This window comes from Podarcis vaucheri, assembly GCF_965113315.1.
Source record: "Podarcis vaucheri genome assembly, chromosome: 9".
NCBI lineage: Eukaryota > Metazoa > Chordata > Lepidosauria > Squamata > Lacertidae > Podarcis > Podarcis vaucheri.
In genome coordinates, this window is record NC_138767.1 from 67,067,967 (window position 1) to 67,092,169 (window position 24,203).

Here is a 24,203-nt window from a genome sequence, read left to right on the forward strand (position 1 = left end):
TATCCATTATTTGGTGGGAACTTCTTCCTTCCATTTTTGTGCATAAAGAATCCTAGCTGCTGTCATTACATACATAAACAGCTTAATCGTCTTTTTCCCCGGAACTTCTGTCCCTATAATACCCAAGAGAAAAGCTTCAGGATTTCTTGGTACAATCACTTTAAACATCTTCTTTTATTTCATGGTATATAATGGGATGTAAGATCTCTTCAGAGAATTCTTGACCCTCAGGGGTGCTCTGTGTAGATGCCTGTATTCATGGACTACACAGATGTCTGTGTAGATGTCTGTATTCATGGAAGATTGTCTTCCATGAATACAGTCTTAACCGTGTTTCCAAAAGTGACTGTGGAGGCCAATTCTGGATCCACACATCCTTCCACCGTGGAGACATAGGTTTTCGGGTGGGAGTTGATCATGTGTAGATGTAAGGTCCACCACAACTGTGGGAGACCCAAGCAGAAGCAGTGGGTTGAATCACAGAGGGATGTGAAATGCAACAAGGGATCTCATGGGTTTCTCATGCTCTCCGAACTTAGCATGATGGAGACAAGACCCTGTTCTACTTTCAGAGAAGGGCAGGAGCCCTCAGTAGGATAAAAAAATGCCCTCACCGTTGAAGATGGCAAGATTAAATAATGATCATGAATATGTTGAAGTTGTAATTTTAGAAATGTCCCCTTTGTTTCAGATTCATTTCAGAGCAGGTGCTTCGGGGGGCAGGGGGCGACGACAAGCAAATCATTGCATTCCAGTTCCTGACAACCTTGGCAAGCTGGATGTACTTCTAGAACTGGGAATCTACGTTGACATGGAGCCCATCAGATAAGTTGTTATCAGGGCATTTTCTGTGTGTATCTGAAATGTCCTACAGCTAGGATAATGGCCTGGTAGCATCAGAAGGTAAAGGCAGATAAAGCCGAGTGTCATCAGCATAGCTGTGATGAATTAGTCCATTCCGCTGGAAGATTGAAGTCGGTGATAGATGGATGGTCGAGATCAGGTTTGTGAGCAGGCAAACTCTTGAAGAAAGCAGATTTTCTAGACAGATATGCTATAATTTTAAGTAATATCAGACCTTTAAGCATTCTCTTATCTACCCACTGATCCCTGAGCTAAGGATATCTCTATCAATGGGAGAAGATCTAAAATGGACAGCAGTCCTTGTCTGGCAAAAATAGTACAGCTAGAAACTTCTAACTGTACAACCCATGGTGTATGATTTATATTTGTTTTCTTACATTTATATCCTATTTTTCTTCCATCATGAAACCTGACACAATGTACACGTGGACTCCATCATCTACAGTAGCTCAGCACATCACTAGTGTAGACTGGGAGCCATTAGAAGTATGTGACTCTTTTATACATTTTCCAGCAGCTCTTTCCACCCTCCAGGCAAATAATATCTCAGCATTAAACACCATCAGATGACATTGCATTACAGTGGTACCTTTGGTTATGTACTTAATTCGTTCCGGAGGTCCGTTCTTAATCTGATACTGTTCTTAACCTGAAGCACCACTTTAGCTAATGGGGCTTCCTGCTGCTGCTGCTGCACCACCGCCGCACGATTTCTGTTCTCATCCTGAAACAAAGTTCTTAACCCGAGGTACTATTTCTGGGTTAGTGGAGTCTGTAACCTGAAGTGTATGTAACCTGAAGCGTATGTAACCCGAGGTACCACTGTATAGACATGCGAGTAAACAAGGCTTTCACATATGAGAATGAATTTGCTGTACAGGTCATGGAGTTCAGAACAAAAATCCAAGAGGAATTAGTTTACTAACAGGCCTTACATAATGTCTAGGGACACGGGTGGCCTGTGGTCTAAACCACTGAGCCTCTTGGGCTTGCTGATCGGAAGATTGGCGCATCAAATCCCCATGATGGGATGAGCTCCCGTTGCTCTGTCCCAGCTCCTGTCAACCTAGCAGTTCAAAAGTACTCCAGTGCAAGTAGATAAATAGGTACTGCTGTGGCAGGAAGGTAAACAACATTTCCTTGCGATCTGATTTCCTTCACGGTGTCCCATTGCACAGCAGTTTAGTCATGCTGGCCACATGACACGGAAAGCTGTCTGTGGACAAACGCCAACTCCCTTGGCCTGAAAGTGAGATGGGCACCACAACCCCATAGTCGATTTTGTCTGGACTTAGCCATCCTAAGGTCCTTTACCTTTTTAAGATAAAATAAAATAAAAAGCAGGGAGCCAACAGCAACAGTAAAGGTGCTGGAGGTGGTCTGTGGGGATTGCTATCACCACAAAGAATGCATTTTAATTCATAATTCCAGTCGGGCACCTCTGTGAAATATTGTAAGCTGTTTGAAGTCTTAGACCCAAACAACAAGATCAGCAACCCCATGTGCTTTGTCTGTTACTGGACTTGGACTCTGCCACTTCAGATTACTAGGGGGGGGGGGTCAAATACTTCTCATACTTGAAAGACAAAACTCACATACCTTTCTTCCTAGGCAGACATCTCTTTTATTGGATCAGTAAGTTTTCATCCAGTGCTTTTAGTTTTCCTCGGCTGTACTTGTCTTTATTTTCCTTTTACTATTTAAAAAACACACCAATAATGTATTTTATGGGTAGATTTAACTGTTGTTAGCCACCCTGAGTGGTGCGTAGGGAGGAGAAGGGCAGAAGATATAAATGGATAAACAAATAAATAGATATTCTGCTCTGGTCAGACCTCACCTGGAGTACTGTGTCCAGTTCTGGGCACCACAATTCAAGAAGGACACTGACAAACTGGAACGTGTCCAGAGGAGGGCAACCAAAATGGTCAAAGGCCTGGAAACGATGCCTTATGAGGAACGGCTAAGGGAGCTGGGCATGTTTAGCCTGGAGAAGAGGAGGTTAAGGGGTGATATGATAGCCATGTTCAAATATATAAAAGGATGTCACATAGAAGAGGGAGAAAGGTTGTTTTCTGCTGCTCCAGAGAAGCAGACACGGAGCAATGGATCCAAACTACAAGAAAGAAGATTCCACATAAACATTAGGAAGAACTTCCTGACAGTAAGAGCTGTTTGACAGTGGAATTTGCTGCCAAGGAGTGTGGTGGAGTCTCCTACTTTGGAGGTCTTTAAGCAGAGGCTTGACAACCATATGTCAGGAGTGCTCTGATGGTGTTTCCTGCTTGGCAGGGGGTTGGACTCGATGGCCCTTGTGGTCTCTTCCAACTCTATGATTCTATGATTCTATAAATGTTCTGTTTCTGCTGAGACCTGCCTCTTCCTTTACTCTTCTAGCTTGGGTGTGGATTGGCCCCATTCCCTTCTCCCAATTCAGCATGACGTGTTCATAAATATGCAACACAGCTTTTTTAAGAACAAACCTTTACTATACATTAATATTTACAGTCCTCCTCTGCAAATACAACATTATTGTAAACCAGTGGGCTGCATTCGTTTCCAGTTGATATGGTTCAGACGAAGAAAAGAAAGTGAGATTTTTAAAAGTTTCATCTTTCTAAAAATGTGCCATTTTCGAAATCTTTTTTCTTGACAGCACAGATGGCCTTCTCTCCCACCCCTCCCCCTACAAGATGCCATTCTGCAAAATAAGGAGCAGTTTTCTTTCAAAACTGAGATTAGATATATTAGTAAATGGAGGAGAGAAGGCATGTCCAGCCAAGCTTCATTTTATGCAAGTTCACATCTGAGCTTTGTTATAAGAAATTGCCACATGCGCATTTGAGTAGTGGGTGGCAAATCCCTGTGATAAAAGTGTGCAGGCACATTGTCAACTGCACTTATTTTACACCTTTGGACTCCCCCACAGTCTGTCCATTAAATCCTTTCCCCTGGGCAACATAATAAAAAACAACTGCAAGCCTTCACACAGAATAAGCCACTACATTCCTTTAAAAAAAAACACAAAAAAACTTTGAAGATAAAAGACAACATCAATGTTTCTCCCAAAATTCCAAAGCATGTCTCTAACTTCTCAGATTGAAGGCCAACTTTTGAATATTTTCAAAATTAAACTGCAACAATAAATTAGCCTTTTAAGAGCATTCTTGATGGTTGCTGTTGTGTATCACGCAACAAGTACCAGTCAGCTGGATTGTTATACAAAGCAATTTGGCATGCTGCTGCTGCTGCTGCTGCTGCTGCTGCTTCTTCTTCTTCTTCTTCTTCTTCTTCTTCTTCTTCTTCTTCTTCTTCTTCTTCTTCTTCTTCGGTGATCACTCGTAGCTGAGTAAGATTGTCTTCCATAAACACGGTTTTAACAATGAGTCTGTACATTGTCTGCACTGACAATGTAACACGGAGGCGCCGGATAAAGATCTACCCAAACAGGAAGCCCTGGATGACAAGGGAGGTCTAGGGGTTGCTAAAGGCAAGAACTACTGCTTTCAGAAGTGGAAATAAGTCATTGTACAGCTTAGCTAGAGCGGATCTAAAGAGAGGTATCCGTGTAGCAAAGGAGGTGTATAGACAGCGGCTGGAGAATCATCTACAAAGTAACAACACCAGGCAGGTGTGGCAAGGTGTACAAGAATTAACAGGGTATAAATCCAAGGATTCCCTGGCAGACGAGGGAGGGGAATCCCTCGCAGAGGATTTGAATGCCTTTTTTGCCCGTTTTGAAGTAACATCTGCAGCAACACCTGCTGAGGCTTTACCACCACCACCACCACTCCCTGTGAAGGCCTTGCCACCATCACCACCATCACCATCATTAGTACAAAGGAATGTAGTAGTCTCTGTGGAAAAAGAAGAGATGAGGAAGGTGTTGAAGGGAATCAACCCAAGGAAGGCCACAGGGCCAGATGGGGTAGCTGGAAGGGTATTGAGAGACTGTGCAGATCAACTAGCAGGAGTTTTCACTGGGATCTTAAATCGATCCCTAGCCCAGGCTATTGTTCCATCCTGCCTAAAGTCCTCTACTATCGTTCCAATAGCAAAAAAATCTAACCCGCAAGATCTGAATGACTTTCGTCCAGTAGCACTCACACCTATAATCATGAAGTGCTTTGAAAAGCTGGTACGAAATTATGTCATTGCCTGCCTACCAGAGGGACTGGACACATTCCAATTTGCTTATAAAACGAAAAGATCGACAGAGGACGCTGTGGCGATTGCCCTCCATGCCGTTCTTGCACATTTGGAGCAGCGGGGGGGGGGGGTTATGCCAGACTGCTTTTTTTAGATTTCAGCTCAGCATTTAATACCATTCTACCACAACGTCTGATGTCTAAACTGGAAGATCTGGGGCTTCCGTTATCACTTTGTGGGTGGATATTGGACTTCTTGTCAGACCGCCCCCAGAGGGTTCGGTTGGGCCCTTATACCTCAAGTATGCTTAAGACTAACACAGGAACACCACAGGGATGCGTACTCAGTCCGCTACTTTATATTTTCTACACGTACGATTGTGTCGCTGCTCACCCTAGTAATAGGGTTGTCAAATTTGCAGATGACACAACCGTGATTGGGCTCATCTCTGAAAGGGAGGGTGAAACGGACTATAGAGATGAGGTGGAGCGGCTGACAGAGTGGTGCAGAGCTAACAACTTGCTCATAAATACACGGAAGACAAAGGAGCTTGTGGTGGACTTCAGGAGACAGAAGAGCAATGTCCAGCCACTTTTGATTGATGGGGTCTGTGTGGAGAGGGTAACAACGTTCAGATTTTTGGGCATTGAATTACAAGAGGATCTGTCCTGGAGTGTCAACACAAGGGGGCTTGTGAAGAAGGTGCAGCAGAGACTGTACTTTTTGAGAATTCTAAGGAAAAACCATCTTCCGCAGAAACTGCTGCTTGCCTTCTATCACTGTGCCACTGAGAGCATGCTCACTTATGGCTTATGTGTGTGGTACGGAAGCTGTACTACCCAGGACAGGTTGGGGTTGTGCAGAGTTGTTAAGGCAGCAGAGAGCATTGTTGGCTGCCCACTCTCCACCCTAGAGCAGATTTATGCCACAAGGTGAAATAGGAAGGCACTGGACATAGTAAAAGATCCGTCACATCCTGGTCACTGTCTCTTCGAGCTCCTGCTGTTGGGACGGAGATACAGGACGATGAAGACAAGAACGAGCAGTCTTAAGAACAGCTTCTTCTCCAGAGCGATCTTGGCCCTGAATGGGAAGCCCGGACTTTGAAAGTCATCTAATCTTCCTTGCTGTATTATACTGTATTGTTTTAATTAGTGTTTTTATAGTTGTTTTGATTTTGTGTGGAGTGCCCTACCTGGGTGGATGGAGCAGCCAAGTAATTTTGTTGTCCCCGAGAGGGGGCAATGACAATAAAGATATTATTATTATTATTATTATTATTATTATTATTATTATTATTATTATTATGTGACTGTGGAGGTCAATTCTGGATCCACAAAACCTTCCATAGTGGGGACATTGGTTTCTGGGTGGGAGTTGATCATGGTGTGGAATTGCCAAATGTGCCTTCCTTCCTCTTAGCACGTTTCTCACTTGCATCCTGAGTTTGAGTGTCTTCAAAGCTCATGACACCTTTCGTAAAGGCTGTTCTCCAATTGGAGCACTTGCAGGCCAGTGTTTCCCAATTGTTGGTGTTTATACTACATTTTTTAAAAATTGCCTTGCGACAGTCTTTAAACCTCTTTTGTTGACCACCAGTATTACGTTTTCCATTTTTAAGTTCAAAATAGAGTAGTTGCTTTGGAAGACAATTATCAGGCATCCACACAACATGACCAGTGCAACGAAGTTGATGTTGAAACATCATTGCTTCAACACTGGTGGTCTTTGCTTCTTCCAGTTCACTGGTATTAGTTCTCCTGTCTTCCCAAATGATGTGTAAAAATATTCGGAGACACCGTTGATGGAATCTTTCGAGAAGTTGGAGATGGCGTTTATAAGTGGTCCACATACAGTAAGGTTGGTAGTACAATAGCTTTGTGAACAAGCATTTTAGTTTCCCTGCGAATGCCCAGTCCTCAAACACTCTGCACTTCAATCAGGAGAAAGCCGCACTCGCAGAGCTATATATTTTGGCATGCAAACCTAATACATATAGGCATATTCAATTGTAGAATGCTCATTTATGTGTAGAACTAATGTCCCAATTCAACACTTGTGGACATGCTGCCCTCAGCCTCCTTGCACTCTCCCAATTTTTCAAATTATACATTGATATGTTGGGGGGATTGGAGAGTTACCTGTTTCTTTCAAAAGAGGTGTGCCTTCTTTTATTGCCTGTGATTTATCTACCCAGGGTGTGTTTTAACTGGGGGTACCGAGTATTGACAGATTTTCTTCAGCTTTTCAATGAATTTAAGAAAAGTTATGAGGTTACTTGCTCGCAGCATTGTTCACATCATTGTAAATTCATGTTTTAGATCTCACATCTTAGTACCTATGAAATAACAGATTAATTGGGGCGGGGTAGGAGGGACTCAATGCCTGACATTTAGCTGCATATTTCAGGAACAGTGAATTATTCTGGACTTATCAGGATAATGAGGGTTCAGCAAAAGCTCACCAGTAAAATTCTATTTTAATTCCACTCCCGGATCTTGAGCAGGAGATATTTGCAGAAAATCTACCAACTAATTAAAATGTGCAAAAGATCCATTTGTAGGTTTGATTTGGGTTGTTGTTGTTGTTGTTGTTGATGATACATGTTTTGTGTCATGGGCTCTTGTTCTTCACTTAGGGCAATATAAATCAGGAACAGGGAATTTTCTTCCCTCCAGCTATTGTTGGACTCCATCTCCCATCAGGTCCAGGGTAAGGGATGATGAGAATTAAATTGAACCCACTTACTGCTTCGTTAGATTGCTTAGAGAAAGAATATTCCAAGCATCCAATGTGTTAAGAAGGGATGCTTAGTTGGTAAAGTGAGAGACTCTTCATCTCAGGGTTGTATGTTTGAGTCCCTCATTGGACAACAAGATTCCTCCATGATCTTCACGGACCTTTCCAACTGCGAGTGCCAGGAGCAGTCAGCCATTAACCGTGGCCTGTGGACCAGAGTGAGAACTTCGGTGCTCAGGTTCACCATCCAGGCTCCTCCCCCTTGGATGCCACAATTGGGCAAATTAAACTTTTGTGTTTGGTGGGCTTTTCACTCTACAATGTGGCCGGCCAGGGAATTTACAATGGCTGGCTGCTGGGATGTGAGTCCTCACTGCCCTGGGAATGGAGGGCAGCTTTTGAGGAGCCACAACAGCTGCCTACTCAGAGCAGGGTAAGCAGCCAATTCCTGCATTGCTGGGGGTTGTACTGGATGCAGGGGTGTCTTACCCATAGTCATTAGTGGCGTGGGGCGCTGGGGCGCCATATTTTGGAGGGTGCCACAGGTTGAGTGTCCAGAAAGGAGAGTCAGGGCATGCTCCCTTCCCCGCTCTGGGGCAGCCCGCTCCTCTCCTCTCAGCCACCCATCGGAGCACGCTGTGTCCAGCTCAGGGAAGCCCCTTCGTGTCCCCTCCCGCTGGGGCTCCCTGGGTGCCTGGTGGGCATGATCAGCGGCGGGCATGGGGTGGGGCGGGCGTGTCTCTCCCACCCCTCTTTGGCTGCACCCTCTGTGCGCCTGCCTGCGGAGTCTGCGAGCAGAGCAGGGAAGCGCCCTGTACGATCCTGGCACTGAGCGAGGATGGCACAGCTGGCAAGCCAGCTGTTCTGCTTGCTTCCCCTCCTGTGGCATAGACTTCTCCGGATGGGGACAGGTAAGGGGCACCAGGCGCTTAGAGGGAGGCTTCGCAGGAGGCCATCTGGGTGGCAATCCGGGCACCTCTTACTTACATGCAGCGCCGAGTGCACATCGTCCATGCGATGAGCTGGACCTCCTTAAAAAAGGTTGACAACTCTGGGAAACGGGGGAGGGGGGCAGGCGGGTGCCAGAGAGATATTTGCACCACAGCACCGGATATGCTTAAGATGGCCCTGACTGGATGACTTTCCTGGTACCTTCCAAGTCTACAATTCTATGATTCTAAGGTTTCTTTGTTGACAGCAGCCAAACTTCAACTAGCATCACGATGCGAGTATGTCCATGTATGACTTATTAAGGGGCTGTTTTTCATAGTATGGCAGTAGTTTATAATGGGTAAATTACCCATGCAAATTAGAGCTGCTAATGAAGCTGGTATCTATTTCCCTCTGAAAAGGAGATGTGTAAAAGACACGCCAAACTCAATTGTTTACCAATGCTATGATTTGCAACTTCTTCCCTGATAACTCTGAAAAAGGAATGTGGCTGTGAAAATGGGTAGTTCTGCTGTGAAATGGAAATGAGTGCCCACTGTAATGTTAATAATATATTGGTTAATGTATTGCTCTTTTGTACTTGTCAGACAACGTAACTAAAAAACAAAATAAAAACAACCGCAAAGGTAATTAAAAACCAGCCCAATCAACACATCCTGGCAAACAAAAAGAACAACATGTTTACATCAAACTGTGAAAAATATACAGCAAAGTAGCTAGTCTAATTCCCAGAGGAGACAGTTCCAAATTGTGAGTGCCACAATTTTACAGAACTAGTCATAAATGAGGGAATGTGAAGTTGCAAGGTGCTTTCAATGAGCTCACAAAGGTAAACAGAATATATTGCATTCTATGGCTATGGTGGGACGCGGGTGGCACTGTGGGTTAAACCACAGAGCCTAGGACTTGCCAATCAGAAGGTTGGCAGTTCGAATCCCCGTGACGGGGTGAGTTCCCGTTGCTCGGTCCCTGCTCCTGCCAACCTAGCAGTTCGAAAGCATGTCAAAGTGCAAGTAGATAAATAGGTACCACTCCGGCGGGAAGGTAAACGGCGTTTTCATGTGGTGCTCTGGCTCTGCTTAGTCATGCTGGCTACATGACCCGGAAGCTGTACGCCAGCTCCCTCGGCCAATAAAGCGAGATGAGCGCCGCAACCCCAGAGTCGGCCACAACTGGACCTAATGATCAGGGGTCCCTTTACCTTTTTATGGCTATGGTGGAGGCCTTGTGCTTTTCCATTTGTTGGTGGGCTCTAACTCCCATTAATCCCACAGGCCATGCCCAATGGTCAGGGATGAAATGAAGTGTAGTACAACAATCTATGGACGTCACAAATTCCCCATTCCTGTTTTAAGGAACTCAGTCTTAAATGGTAAGTAAATTGAACTGAGCTTAGAAGCAATAATGTTGACAATGGAGTCAGGCTAAGATTGGAAGGCTATGTTCACTCGTATATGCTCCAGCCATCACGAGAGACGCTGACTTCCATATTACATGAACCGTTTGAACCATTTTCAAGAACGGCTCAGTCTAAAGTGAATTGCAGCAACTGAAAGGTAGGTTACACCAGAGGCCTACCTCCTGGGAATAACAGATTTGGATATTCCACAAAAGAGGAAGGGTATCTTTTTACATGCGATGGTGGCAGCAAGAGTTCCGATCGCAGCAAAATGGAAGAGTAATTAAATCCCCTCTATACAAGATTGGATCCAAAAGCTGACAGAATATGCCAAATTAGATGGTCTATCAGAAAAAATAAAAAATAAATCAAAATAGGAATTCGTTTCAAAATGGGATGTTTTCAAAGAATATCTGAAAAATAAATATAGCAGTTTAAATTCTGTTGCAGCATTCGAGGAACTTCAGTAATAGCTGCAAGGTAGATATAAGAAATTAGATATATTAAGAAAAAGTTTAATTATGATAAAAGTGTGTATTGGCAATAATTAATATGAAATCAAAATATGGAATAGACGGGAGGTTGGGTCTTTAGTGTTAAGACCAATATATGTTTTATTGTTTGCTAAGAAAATTATGTGTCTATGGTTATTCTATGTATCTATGGTTATTTGGTATTTTTTTTCTTTTTTCTTGCTGTATCAATTAAAAATTTAAAAAAAGAAAAAAGAAAAGGAAGGTAGGTTACAAATGCATGTAGAATGGAAGCAAAGGAAAGACCTCTCAGCTGAGCTCCAAACTAAAACAATGCAAGATAGACCTATCAATATTCAGAAGCAATATTGGGGTTACCATGATGTTTGGCAGCTTCCTTGAAGCATCTGGCTGGTCAGTGGAAAGTAATATGTTATATTTTTGCCGCATGGTTTCAGTCTTTATAGCAGGGATGGGGAATCTGGGGCTCTCCAAATCATGTTGGCTAACTCCCAATATTATCCCTATTGGTCATGTTAGCTTGGGATGTTCTTTGGATGAAGGGCAGTATATAAATGTAATTAATAAATTAATGATAATAATTATAAGAGTTAGTGTCCAGCAACATCCGAAGGGCTACTGATTTTTCACATCCATCTTCTGTGGTTTTCCTGTCCAGCCTTCAGCTACCTGGATAATGTTTAGCTATCGGCTTACCTTGCTAACAGCGCATTTCTTTCTCCTCCCGCAGCTCAAAATAGGGTAGAATGCGACTTCAGACAGACTTTGGGCTAAGTTATGCTCTTCCTCTGTCAACAAAAGGCTCCTCTTTCTGTGCTCGCTACAGCAGCACCTATGCTAAAAACTGGAATGATACAGAGAAAAGGCTCCTCTTTCTTATCCTTTGTCACGCTTCTCTTCAAGGGAGATATGGCCAAGAAAGAGATTTAACTGAGCCCATTTCTGTTACCAACAGGGTTCAACAAGGTGGAATACTGGCCTCTACATTCTTTAAGTTATTTTCTAATGATTTGTCTACTGTCTGCCTTTCCTCAGATTTCTACTGCCCCAAACTGGAAGAGACTAGAGTAATCCTCCTACTTTATGCAGATGGTGTAGTTCTCTTGGCTTTCTCCATGACAAGTTCAAAATGTTTACTGAGAGTATTCAGGTACTATTGTACTGAGAACCTACTGAAAATTAATTTTAATAAAGCAAATATAATATGTGTGGTTTTTTTCCCCCTAGCTGCATCTCCCTGAGCAAATGGGTTGTCAAAGATTAGAATTTGGAGCAGGTTCAACAGTTCAGATATTTAGGTCTCATCTTCCAGTCTATCACAGACATCCCACAATCATGACCTGGATAAAAAAAATATACTCCCCCCAAAAGGCTTCTTGGTTGGGAGGTATTCAAAGCAATCAGCAAGCATCTCTAGACCATTTGATTGCCATTAAACAAATTGTGTTCGTGAGCTTACAATTTAGGTGGCTTTGGATGTGTGGCTGACCGTGCAAAAATCTAAATTCACCGTATTTTTCACTCTATAGGACGCACCGGACCATAGGATGCACCAGACCATAGGAGGGGGAGAACAGGGGGAAAAATCTCCCCCTCTCTGCTCCGCGCCCCTTCAGTGAAACGGCAGGAGAAACTGAGCCCCTTCCATTTCTCCTCCCACTTCGCTGAAGGGGCGCTGCACAGCTCTCCCTCTCTGATGAAGCCAGGAGAGTCTTGCTCTCCCTGCTTCAGCAAAAGGAACCCGAAACCTTTGGAGTGCAGTGTGAGTTCCTGCTGTGCTCCAAAGGCTTCAGGCGGCTCTCCCTGAAGCCTGGAGAGTGAAAGCGATGCGAAGCCAAGGAGCACGGAGGGAGCGCTCCCTCTGTGCTTCAGAAGAGTTTGGATTTGATATCCCGCCTTTCACTACCTTTAAGGAGTCTCAATGCGGCTAACATTGTCCTTTCCCTTCCTCCCCCACAACAAAAACTCTGTGAGGTGAGTGGGGCTGAGAGACTTCAAAGAAGTGTGACTAGCCCAAGGTCACCCAGCAGCTGCATGTGGAGGAGCGGAGACGTGAACCCGGTTCCCCAGATTACGAGACTACCGCTCTTAACGACTACACCACACTGGCTCTCAACTGGCTCTCAGAGGCTTCGCGTTGCTATCGCTGAAGCCAAGGAGCCTGCATTCGCTCCATAGGATGGGCACACATTTCCCCTTAATTTTTGGAGGGGGGGAGTGCGTCCTATAGAACAAAAATATGGTACTTTCTGAGCAGGTTCGGAATCTGGGGTGGAGAAAGAATGGGGTTCAGTATATAATACAGCCAGATATTATGAAATGAGTAATTTTGTATACGAAATCAGGTAATTGCAAACTTCAGCGACTTCAGCTAATCAAGACACAAGAACACTAATATCACGTATAAGCCTGACACCTCTTTCCTGTGAGACTTGATGCCCATATGGCTTGTGGACACATAGTTTCTTTGCCACATGTCAAGGAAAGGAAGGAAAGGAAGAGCAGATGGTCTTGGCCAAGCCACTGTTCTCCCACTTGCAAATGCCAGGATTCTTGCTTGCAGGCTTAAGTGGAATACGTGTCTGTTTTGGAACAGTGCAGTTGCGTTTAAAAGCAATCCATGCCCCTTTGTTGTCGGGCTATACTGGGAACAACTTCAAAACTCTGCTTATCTATATTGCTCTGTGTTTGTTTTAACATCACAAACAAAGGCGCAAGAGTAGCTGTCAAGCAGCATAAAGAGAAATGGCAAGGGCTAGATACTCTTTGATTAAAGGAAAGTCAAGCTCCACTTCAGAAGCAGAAACAAAAAGAGCTTCCGTTCTAATTGCCCACCACTCCCCTTACCTCTGGCGAGAGAAATAATTTGTGGCATTTTTATTTTTATTTCTTTGTGGTCTAAATGAGCATCCTCCAGGATGCCAATTTAGGAGAAAACAAGCCAGTGCGTTCTGTGAAATCTGCAGCAGAGCTGGAAATATTCAAAGCTTTTTGCATATTTGCACCAAATGTTCTCTTAGTTGCTCATGTTGCCCTTCACTCTCAATGGCCTTACCTCAGGTACTCTACATAGCACTGGAAGATCATTCCATTCTCCTGCATGATTTCTGAGTGGCAAATCCGGGGAAGAGGAAATAGCCGTGGCCTTTGGATAAGAGTTTTTATAAGTGCATATGAGTGCCTGGCATGCTCTGGTCCATGGGGTCACGGAGAGTCGGACACGACTAATCGACTAAACAACAACAACATGATGACGTAATAGATTAAGGAAAAGTTAAAGCTTCGTGAATGGCCCCACTATTAGGCAAAGAGTGGCATCCACCACAGACGGCAGATTTGGGATATCATGAATGGGCAGCAAATTGTCTGTTGTTTAGTACAGCATTTTTACTGCCAGAGAAAGGTTCTTGTGAGATTTTCTGCTCCAGATGCAAAAATCACTTGGGTGCAGGAGGGGAGAGAGATGGATCAGGCACCTGCCTTGCTCCACCCTCTAGTCTCTGCTTCTCAATTTGTATTGTATTATTTGATGTACTGTGGCTTGCCGTTGTTTTATTGATTATAGTTTAGAAATTATTTATTGTAACTGTTGAGTGGATTTCTGTTTACCTTTTCTATGTCAATATTATTATTATTTTTGAATACTGTTCTAATGATTGTTGAATGTTACTATTCTGATGTAGGTTGCTTATTTTAAAATTACGTTTCATTATCACATTTTTGTATTGCATTAGATTGTTATAAGATGTAATTTTTTTTGTTTCTTCAGCTTGTAAACTGCCTTGGGTATTGTAAGATAGAAAGACGCTATACAAATTAAAAATGATGATGATCAAACTTGGTTAGTGTCAAGCACTTTCACACCCCAAGTCTTCTGCTCCACTGTCTCCCAGGACCAGAAGAGGATTGAAGTGGAAGGAGCAGAGACACGTTATCATACCATACAAAATTTCTCTGATGAAAATAAGGACATCCTAACCTAAGGGAGGGATGTGGGTGGCACTGTGGGTTAAACCACAAAGCCTAGGACATTATGATCAGAAGGTTGGCTGTTCGAATCCCCACAATGGGGTGAGCTCCTGTTGCTCGGTCCCTGCCCCTGCCAACCTAGCAGTTCAAAAGTACGTCAAAGTGCAAGTAGATAAATAGGTACCGCTCCGGCGGGAAGGTAAACGGCATTTCTGTGTGCTGCTCTGGTTCGCCAGAAGTGGCTTAATCATGCTGGCCACATGACCCGGAAACTGTACGCCGGCTCCCTCGGCCAATAAAGCGAGATGAGCGCTGCAACCCCAGAGTTGGTCACGACTGGACCTAATGGTCAGGGGTCCCTTTACCTTTAACCTAAGGGAAAGCAGTACATTCCAGGATCAAATCAGAAACTGGGACGGCTTCTGTAAACCCAGGACTGTCCCTGGAAAATAGGGACACTTGGAGGGCCTATGTTAGATGCACATGAATCTTCGCTTGCATGCAACTTGGGTGAGGAAGATACATAAGCTGTTGAGGCGACTGCCTTACTGGGTGCATTCTGAGGAGTAGCTGAGAGACATGGGACTGATATATATGCCTTTTCCTAACTTGTAAGTATACTTTTGACAATAAAGAGTTAATTCCTCATTCCTTGCCTGACATCGCCATGTCATTCATCAAAAGCCAACGAAATGTCTTCCTTCCTTTTGGGGACCCCAAAAGAACCATCGCCACTGTCACTAGCAATGGTAAGCTAAAACGTTTCCGAGCACAATTCAAAGTGTTGGTGCTGACCTTTAAAGCCCTAGACGGCCTCGGTCCAGTATACCTGAAGGAGCGTCTCCACCCCCATCGTTCTGCCCAGACACTGAGGTCCAGCGCCAAGGGCCTTCTGGTGGTTCCCTCACTGCGAGAAGCCAAGTTACAGGGAACCAGGCAGAGTGGCGTCCTCCCTGTGGAACGCCCTCCCACCAGATGTCAAAGAGAACAACAACTACCAGACTTTTAGAATACATCTGAAAGTAGCCCTGTTTAGGGAAGCTTTTAATGTTTAATAGACTATTGTATTTTAATATTTTGCTGGAAGCTGCCCAGGGTGACTGGGGAAGCCCAGCCAAATGGGTGTGGTATAAATAATAAATTCTTATTCTTATTCTTTATTTATTTTCCCTTTTGCCCTGACATCAGCCATCAGTTTAGGGTGATTTTCTTTGATCTACACATTTCCAGACAGAAAAGAGAGGTGTGTAGCCTCCCTTCCTAAAACACAAAATTCAACTCTAGAGGGTAAAGGCTAATTGCAGGGACAGGTCCCAGATTTTTTCTCTTTCTCTCATGCTGCTAGGAACCAGATAACAAAAGACAGCCTCTCAAATAGTGTGGCTGGAGGGAACACGGGCAAGCTTCCTTGTAATCTTCTAGCTGTCAAGGGTTGCAGGGGGCACACTACTTCCCCAATTTATTAAAATATATTTATCAGCTGCCATTCTGCCTGACATCAGTCATTCAAGGTGGCTAAGGTGGACCTGCTGATGAAGGTCAGACAATACATTTAACAGCAGCAGCAATAAATGTTAACATACAACTATTTTAAATAGCATGATCAATGTACTATAAAGCAAGTTTCCTGGAACGGAACTCTAATAATTTGATGGTTTTATTACATAACATAGTTGTAATATGTTTGCCAGTTTTGTTCCACAAATGAACTTCCAAATTACAGTGTTAGTGGCTCTGACTGCTTTAGTATCTCTCTCTCTCTCTCTCTCTCTCTCTCTCTCTCTCTCTCTCCATATCCATAACTAGTTTGTACCTGTTTTTGGTACAAGTTAGAAAAGAAAAGAAAAACCTTGTTTTTGCTCTGAATGTTGTTTCAGTTGACAACCTAGAAATCCCCTGTGAAAGCAAATAATTCTGGGCATCCCTTGAAATTCCCGGAAAGCCCCAAAAATTCGCTTCAAATTAGTTGAAATTTCCACAGCAGCTCAATAAGCAAGAGCAAACACACAATTCCTTTTTAAAAGAAAAAAGAAAACTTCCTTCTAGTACAGTCAAACCTTGGTTGTTGAACATAATCAATTCCGGAAGCCCGCCCAGCTTCTGAGGCGCGGCTTCTGATTGGTTGCAGGAGCTTCCTGCACTGAAGCGGAAGCCACGTCAGATGTTTGGCTTCTGAAAAAATGTTCAAAAACCAGAGCATTTACTTCCAAGTTTTCAGCATTCAGGAGCTGAAGCGTTGCAAAATGGAGGCATTTGGGAGCCACAGTTTGACTGTACAGTCATACCTTGGAAGTTGAACAGCTTAGTTCCCAAATGTTTTGGCTCCCGAACATCGCAAACCCAGAAGTGACTGTTCGGTTTGTGAACTATTTTTGTAAGCCGAATTTCTGACTAAAGTTGTGCTTTGGTTTTCGAACGTTTTGGAAGTCGAATGGACTTCCGGAACAGATTCCATTCGACTTCCAAGGTACGACTGTATTCACGTTTTTAGAAACGCTGAAAGATTGGGCTTTCCCTTCCTGTTTCCAAAGGCTCATCAGAAGCATGGGAAGCAATTGGCTTTCCTGAAAATCCATTCTTAATTGCCATTCAGATGGGGAAAATAACACTATTTGGTTTTGCCTACCTCTTGTGATAGAGACTGTAACACTTTCCCTCGAAAATATATTAAAAACATGAGCCATGCCAGTCATCTTCCGTACAGTGTACCTCCTATGGCGCTGAAATGGGAAATAGTTCTCTCCCACTTCCTATTCTTGAATTTAACAATGATAGGGTTCCATCTAAGCTGATTAGATATAGTAACAAGAAAAGGAAGCCAAGAGCCAGAGAGCTTTTCCCAGCACACAGCATGTTCCAATCATATTACACTCTAAAATGCTTTTCTGAGGAAAAGTGGAAACAACTGAGCATAGAGTCTTCACAGTTCCTCTGATCAATTTAGGGCACTCTGTTCAAGCACTCCATGCTACCATCTCTCGTATAGCAAAGTATTGCCTGGCACTCAGAACGTAATTAAATAAAGTGCCATGGCACTCCTTCATAGTGGTGAATCCAACCCCTGACATTTTTATTTTATTTTATTTCCCACCCTGTAAAAATGGGTCCAAGGCGCTGCTGCTGAAACAGACAAAAAAATAAAAAATAAGTCGCTTATATGTCAGTATGGAATTTTGCGTATGTGTTCTGTTATTGCGGTTTTAAAGAAATGATTGTTGAAGTAACCATGTTTGGTTGCAGAATTTGCTTGCTTAATAGTCCTTGGTGGCAGTGGCTACTCCACTGTATTTGGAGAAAGGGTATTTGGACAGAGCCTAATGGAAACAGCTTAGCATTTTGCATTTAGCCAAAGGATGATTTGAACCTAGCTGGTAGGCAAATTTTGCTTTTTGTAAACCAATGTGCCATTAAAGGTTAGCATTGCCAGTCTAGCACCTTACTGTTCAAGTTAGACATTTTATAGGGGCGTTTTCTCATGTGTACGGAGAAAACAATGGGAAGTTATTGGGTGTCTTTTGTGAGAAATGCTTTTTTCTATTTAGCAATTTGCAAATGTACAGACTGAACAGATGGGAAGCAAACATGCACACACGCAAACAGTACTTGTCCCAAAATTGCATCAGTCCAGCTTCCAAATGTTCTACCATTGTTTCTGACAGCCAGAAATCCTTTGACTTTCCCCAGTAAGCTCTTCTGCCATCATCCAGGTTTCAAGCCAATTTGAAATTTCAGTCCCCACACAAATTTGAGGTGTGATATACTTTGAAGGAGTTGAGAGTATTGGCCATTGGGTAGTAAAGGGCCTATTGATTTGGAACCCTGTTTCTGGGGTGGCTATTTGGGCATCATCAAAAGGGGGGCAAATGTGGGTGCAGATATGCATAACATCTGCAAATGCTAATGTATTGTATTTCTGTTTAAATTATTTCAACAGAAATACAATATACCTAACCATAGTGGGGAAGACAGGGATCAGATAACTTGTGCGTCTTCTCAATCTGCTGCTCAGGTGCTACCAACAGGTAAACCATTGCTTCCCATAAAGCCTTCTATGTGTCTTGAAAGTGGCTAAGGTAGGCCTGAGTGCATTACAAAAGAAGGCCTCCATACCTTGGTTTTCAGGTAAAGGTATGGGACGCAGGTGGGACTGTGGTCTAAACTGTTGAGCCCCTTGGGCTTGCTTATCAGAAGGTCAGCGGTTCAAATCCCCATGACGGAGTGAGCTCTCCTTGCTCTGTCTCAGCTCCTACCAACCTAGCAGTTTGAAAGCACACCAGTGCAAGTAGATAAATATGTACTGCTGGGGTGGGAAGGTAAATGGTGTTTTCGTGCACTCTGGTTTCCATCATGGTGTTCTGTTGCACCAGAAGCAGTTTAGTCATGCTGGCCACATGACCCGGAAAGCTGTCTGTGGACAAACACTGTCTCCCTCGGCCTGTACATAAGATGACCGCCACAAACCCATAGTCACCTTGGACTGGACTTAACCGTCCAGGGTCCTTTACCTTTACCTTTTTTTATTACGCTAATAATGTGGTCTGAAGCCTTCTCCCATTCTTTTGCCTTCAAGTGGCACCTCAGCAAATGGAGCTAGAACATCTTTCCCTTTTACCTTTTCCTTCGTTTTCACTTCCTTTTCAAGACTTTGCTATTCCAGCAGGCATTTCAATGGGGGATTCATTTATCATTAACTCACTTGTTGGTTTTCTGGTCAAACCATTTTTTGGTGGTTTGGTTTTTTTCTTAAGTTGGTTTCCCTCCCACCCCACTTCTTCCCGTCTCTGCTTTTGCTGCCATTTGTTTTTGTTACTGTTGTTTGATTCGTTTCTGTTTCATTTCTGATTTGTTTAATTGTATTATGATTGAGAAGACTCCCTGCAAAAGACCCTGATGTTGGGAAAGATGGAGGGCACAAGGAGAAGGGCGCGACAGAGGATGAGATGGTTGGATGGTGTTCTTGAAGCTACCAGCATGAGTTTGACCAAACTGCGGGAGGCAGTGGAGGACAGAAGTGCCTGGTGTACTCTGGTCCATGGGGTCACGAAGAGTCGGACACGACTAAACGACTAAACAACAACAACAAAATTATGATTGAACTGTCGTAAACCATACTGAGCTGCTACGAATGGGATTTATTTCTGAGAGAACAGGTTTACGGCTGGATTTAAAGTACATAATTGGAAGGAGGAGGGGAGGAAATGCTATCAAGTACAACAAGAACACAATACAGTTGTTGGGAACATGCACACACATTTTATATATGCAGCTTGCTAAAAGTGGTCTGTGGGATGTGTTTGTTGGCGTGTTAGGAGGAACACACACACACACACACACACAAACACAAACTAGCTAGCTCATGAAAGGTATTCTGCTACTCCACAGGGAAGCTTTGCTGATCAGCAGCACAGATGGATGGAGAACAATGAGAAGTACAGTGACATTACACTTTGCACCCTATCACAACAACATCAGAAGCACCAACACGAAATTCGTGAAGAGAACACTGTGTATATGTGATTTCCTGACTGCTGTCATTCTGGACATCTTTGAAAGGGAGGATGTATTTTCAAAATGCATTTCAGAAGAGACAAAGAGCCCATTGCTATGTTTGTGGGGAGGGGTTCATTCAATGCAACTATAGCCTTTCAGCATACACAAAGGAAATACTGAGGTTGCTGGAATTGTTTTAAAACCTTGATGAATACAGGTAGACTACTATAGTCCTGGGGGAGCGCTAAAAAGGTAAAGGGACCCCTGACCATTTGGTCCAGTTGTGACCAACTCTGTCGTTGCAGCACTCATTTTGCTTTATTGGTCAAGGGAGCCGGCGTACAGCTTCCGGGTCATGTGGCCAGCATGACTAAGCCGCTTCTAGTGAACCAGAGCAGCACACGGAAACGCCATTTACCTTCCCGCTGGAGTGGTACCTATTTATCTACTTGCACTTTGATGTGCTTTCGAACTGCTAGGTGGGCAGGAGTAGGGATTGAGCAACGGGAGCTCACCCTGTCATGAGGATTCGAACCGCTGACCTTCTGATCAGCAAGTCCTAGGCTCTGTGGTTTAACACACAGCACCACCCGTGTCCCATTGGGGGAGCTCTACTGTGCCGCAAAAGATGCAGGGAGAGAAGCACAGACACACAGACGCAAAACAAATCCTGCGTGTGCCTGACAGACTGCTAGGGAAATTTTAAGTATACACGGGGTGCATATCAAACACATATATTCATCAAGAATTCTGGAGAATGCCACTGGAAACAGGGTGAAAAGCCATCACATACAGTTCCATTTTGCATGTAGGACAAGACAAATCAGACTGTCAGATTGCCAAGGAAGGGAAATTCTGAAGCAAACCTATAAGGACATTTGGAGAGACTGTCTCGCAGCTGCTTACTTCCAGTCTACTGTTTGGGGACTGTATCATGGTCCTTCTATTTGATGCATGTGGCGCCATTCATCTCCATGAAGGGTTAGGATATTTTGATAACTGTAATTACGGGTCCATTTACTGAAGAAACAAGATTTTTGTGACATTATGAGAAAGGCAATTTAATATGCTTGCTGTCTGTTTAAACAATATTCACTACTCACAAATTCTATCACTGTTCATAACTGCATGATCTCTCTCCCTTCACCATGCAGTTTCTTACAAATTCCCTCAGATGTGGTCTTAATCATTATCTGCTTAATAGGCATTTTGAATTATTAATCATTATTCGCTTGATAAATGAGTTACCCTTTCTCCTCATAAAAAAAGATCACTTGATTTATTAGCAGATTCATAAATGACAGAAAGTTCTTAAAACTGCACGCTGGGGTTACGTTGCATCCAAGTTAGCACGGTTGATATAGTTGTTAAAAGCTGTAATTTGCAACAAGCAAGACCAACACCGGCTTTTACTTACAGCAACGTTTCCTTCTGAAGCTTACTAGACCATGTCTGTGTATCAGCGGTTTTTTCAGGATGGCAAATACTGAATCTTAAAATGAGGTCAGTGAATAGATAGCCTAACAATTGCTCCTTCTCTCCCAAAGTGAAGAATGATGGTAAAAAATAGACAATTTAAATATGCAACGCACCCTTCATAGATCCATAATTTAGTAGCTTCCTATTTGTGTGTTCAGACCCAGAAACCTCCCCCCTAAATAAATTCACACTTGACACAAATTTTGGTCTTGGTTTTTGGCAGAATTTAGGCCACAACTTTATCGATTACAGAAAGTGACTGGTTGCATAGGCTCTGGTTCAACTAGCTCCCTACACCCTTGCAGGCAGCGCTGACCCAGGGTTCCAGCATAGGTAAGCCAAGGGTGAACACCTGGATAATAAATAAATAAATAATATTATTATTTATATCCCGCCCTCCCCAGCCAAAGCCGGGCTCAGAGCGGCTAACAACAATAAAAACCGTTTACATAAAACAGTTTACATAAAATCACAATCAATTAATTTAAATACCTTCTAAAATCAATTCATTCTAAAATCAATTCAGTCAACTTAATGGCATCCATTGGGCTAGAGTTCTATGAGGATTACAGATAAGTAGAAAGCCGGAAACAGGCTCTCTCCACCTCTCAGGGGTTGACCACACCATCGAGTCCCTGGACTCCTTTAACTGAATATCCTTCACATAGGGATGGCGAGAGCATTCTCCCATCCCTATCACCTGAACCAGAGCCTATCCGCAACCTTACAAGTTGTGACGATTTGCTATGTGGCAGGCGAAACACAAATGGCAACAGCCAATCATCCAAGTGGGAAAAATTCCCTGCCCAACGACAGATAACACATGATGGCATAGCAAGGTCAAGTGCAAAGCCCTAAAAGTAGGGAGTGGTGGGCGGGTGTTCCGAATGCACACGTCGAAAGAAGAAGCTCTGGGTCACGTGCATGAGTATAAATAGGTCCCTCAAACTGTTTGGCTTATGTCCCATTGGCCAGATTGCACCCAGCTTCGAGAAACCTACCAATCGGGTGCTGTGGCTGACCAATCGTACCCACCCACAACACAGGGTGTCGGTTGTCCAGGTCTCACTGCAATATGTGCCCTCTTTAAGGGAGGACCTGATTTGGAGGATGGTGCTGCTGTTTTCAAGCTTCTCTGACCTAGCACTCTCATCTTCTCTGGTTCTTTCAAAATATGCTCATTTGCTGGGAGAGATGGAAGAGTGAAACATCTTGCTTTTTGCTGATCTTCTTGTCGCCCCCCCAAAACACATCAACATCCTTTGGTAAGCAATTTTAAGGCACCAAGGACTGGTGATCCCACAAAGTGTTGAACAAGGCCTGAAGGAAATTGATTTGTGGCAAGATTACGACAGCAAGCTGACAATATTCGGGTTCTGTGTAGAGAGAAGACTGGATGACACTCTACAGGACCTGGGACATCTCCCAGTGCAAACTGGAAAGAGTAACATATCATCTCTAAACTGCAAAGCAGGATTCCTGAAGGCCAAAGTGACCTTTTTAACCAGGGGTCAACAAACTTTTTCAGCAGGGGGCCGATCTACTGTCCCTCAGACCTTGTGGGGGGGGGCTGGACTATATATATTTTTGGGGGGAAGTGAACAAATTCCTATGCCCCACAAATAACCCAGAGATGCATTTAAATAAAAGCACACATTCTACTCATGTAAAAACACACTGATTCCTGGACCATCCGTGGGCCGGATTTAGAAGGCAATTGGGCCGGATCCAGCCCCCAGGCCTTAGTTTGCCTACCCATGTTCTTAACAGAGCAAGAAGATAAGCATTGCTTTGAAGCTTGGCTCTCCAATGACACAAACTTGCCATAGATCAGTCTTCTCCAAACCTTATTCAGCACACCAGTTTGGTTTCACGCTGTGGATTCTAGTTTCTTCATTGTGGGAACTGAAGCCCCATTGTCTGGGAAGACAGACATGTGTCAAATCCTCATCCCCTGGGTGACCTAAAAAAAAGCTTTACCTAAGACTAGATGTTAGGTCAGCAAGGTTTCTGTAGGGCCAAATTCAGAATCTTGTTGACTCATATTCACTGAGATTTTCTCTGCTTCGTGATAACTGCAAAGGTACAGTGGTACCTTTGGTTACATACGCTTCAGGTTACATACACTTCAGGTTACAGCCTCCGCTAACCCAGAAATATTACCTTGGGTTAAGAACTTTGCTTCAGGATGAGAACAGAAATTGTGCGGCGGTGGCGCAGTGGCAGCAGGAGGCTCTATTAGCTAAAGTGGTGCTTCAGGTTAAGAACAGTTTCAGCTTAAGAAGGGACCTCCAGAACGAATTAAGTACGTAACCAGAGGTACCACTCTATTTCAAATCCAGGACACAAACTTCCCTTCTCCTCCAGCACCACAATTCAAAAGCATGAATTCTTCGGCGATCAGCCTTCTTTATGGTCCAGCTCTCACTTCCATACATCACTACTGGGAAAACCATAGCTTTAACTATACGGATCTTTGTTGGCAAGGTGATGTCTCTGCTTTTTAAGATGCTGTCTAGGTTTGTCATTGCTTTTCTCCCAAGAAGCAGGTGTCTTTTAATTTCGTGACTGCTGTCACCATCTGTAGTGATCATGGAACCCAAGAAATTAAAATCTCTCACTGCCTCCATTTCTTCCCCTTCTATTTGCCAGGAGGTGATGGGCCCAGT

At 43.7% G+C, this 24,203-nt stretch overlaps 1 long non-coding RNA gene across 1 annotated transcript in view; it reads left to right on the forward strand.

Annotated features, from left to right (window-relative positions):
- The window catches only part of LOC309540969, a 409,726-nt gene that overhangs the window by 334,749 nt on the left and 50,774 nt on the right, over positions 1 to 24,203 (forward strand). The window lies entirely within an intron of this gene.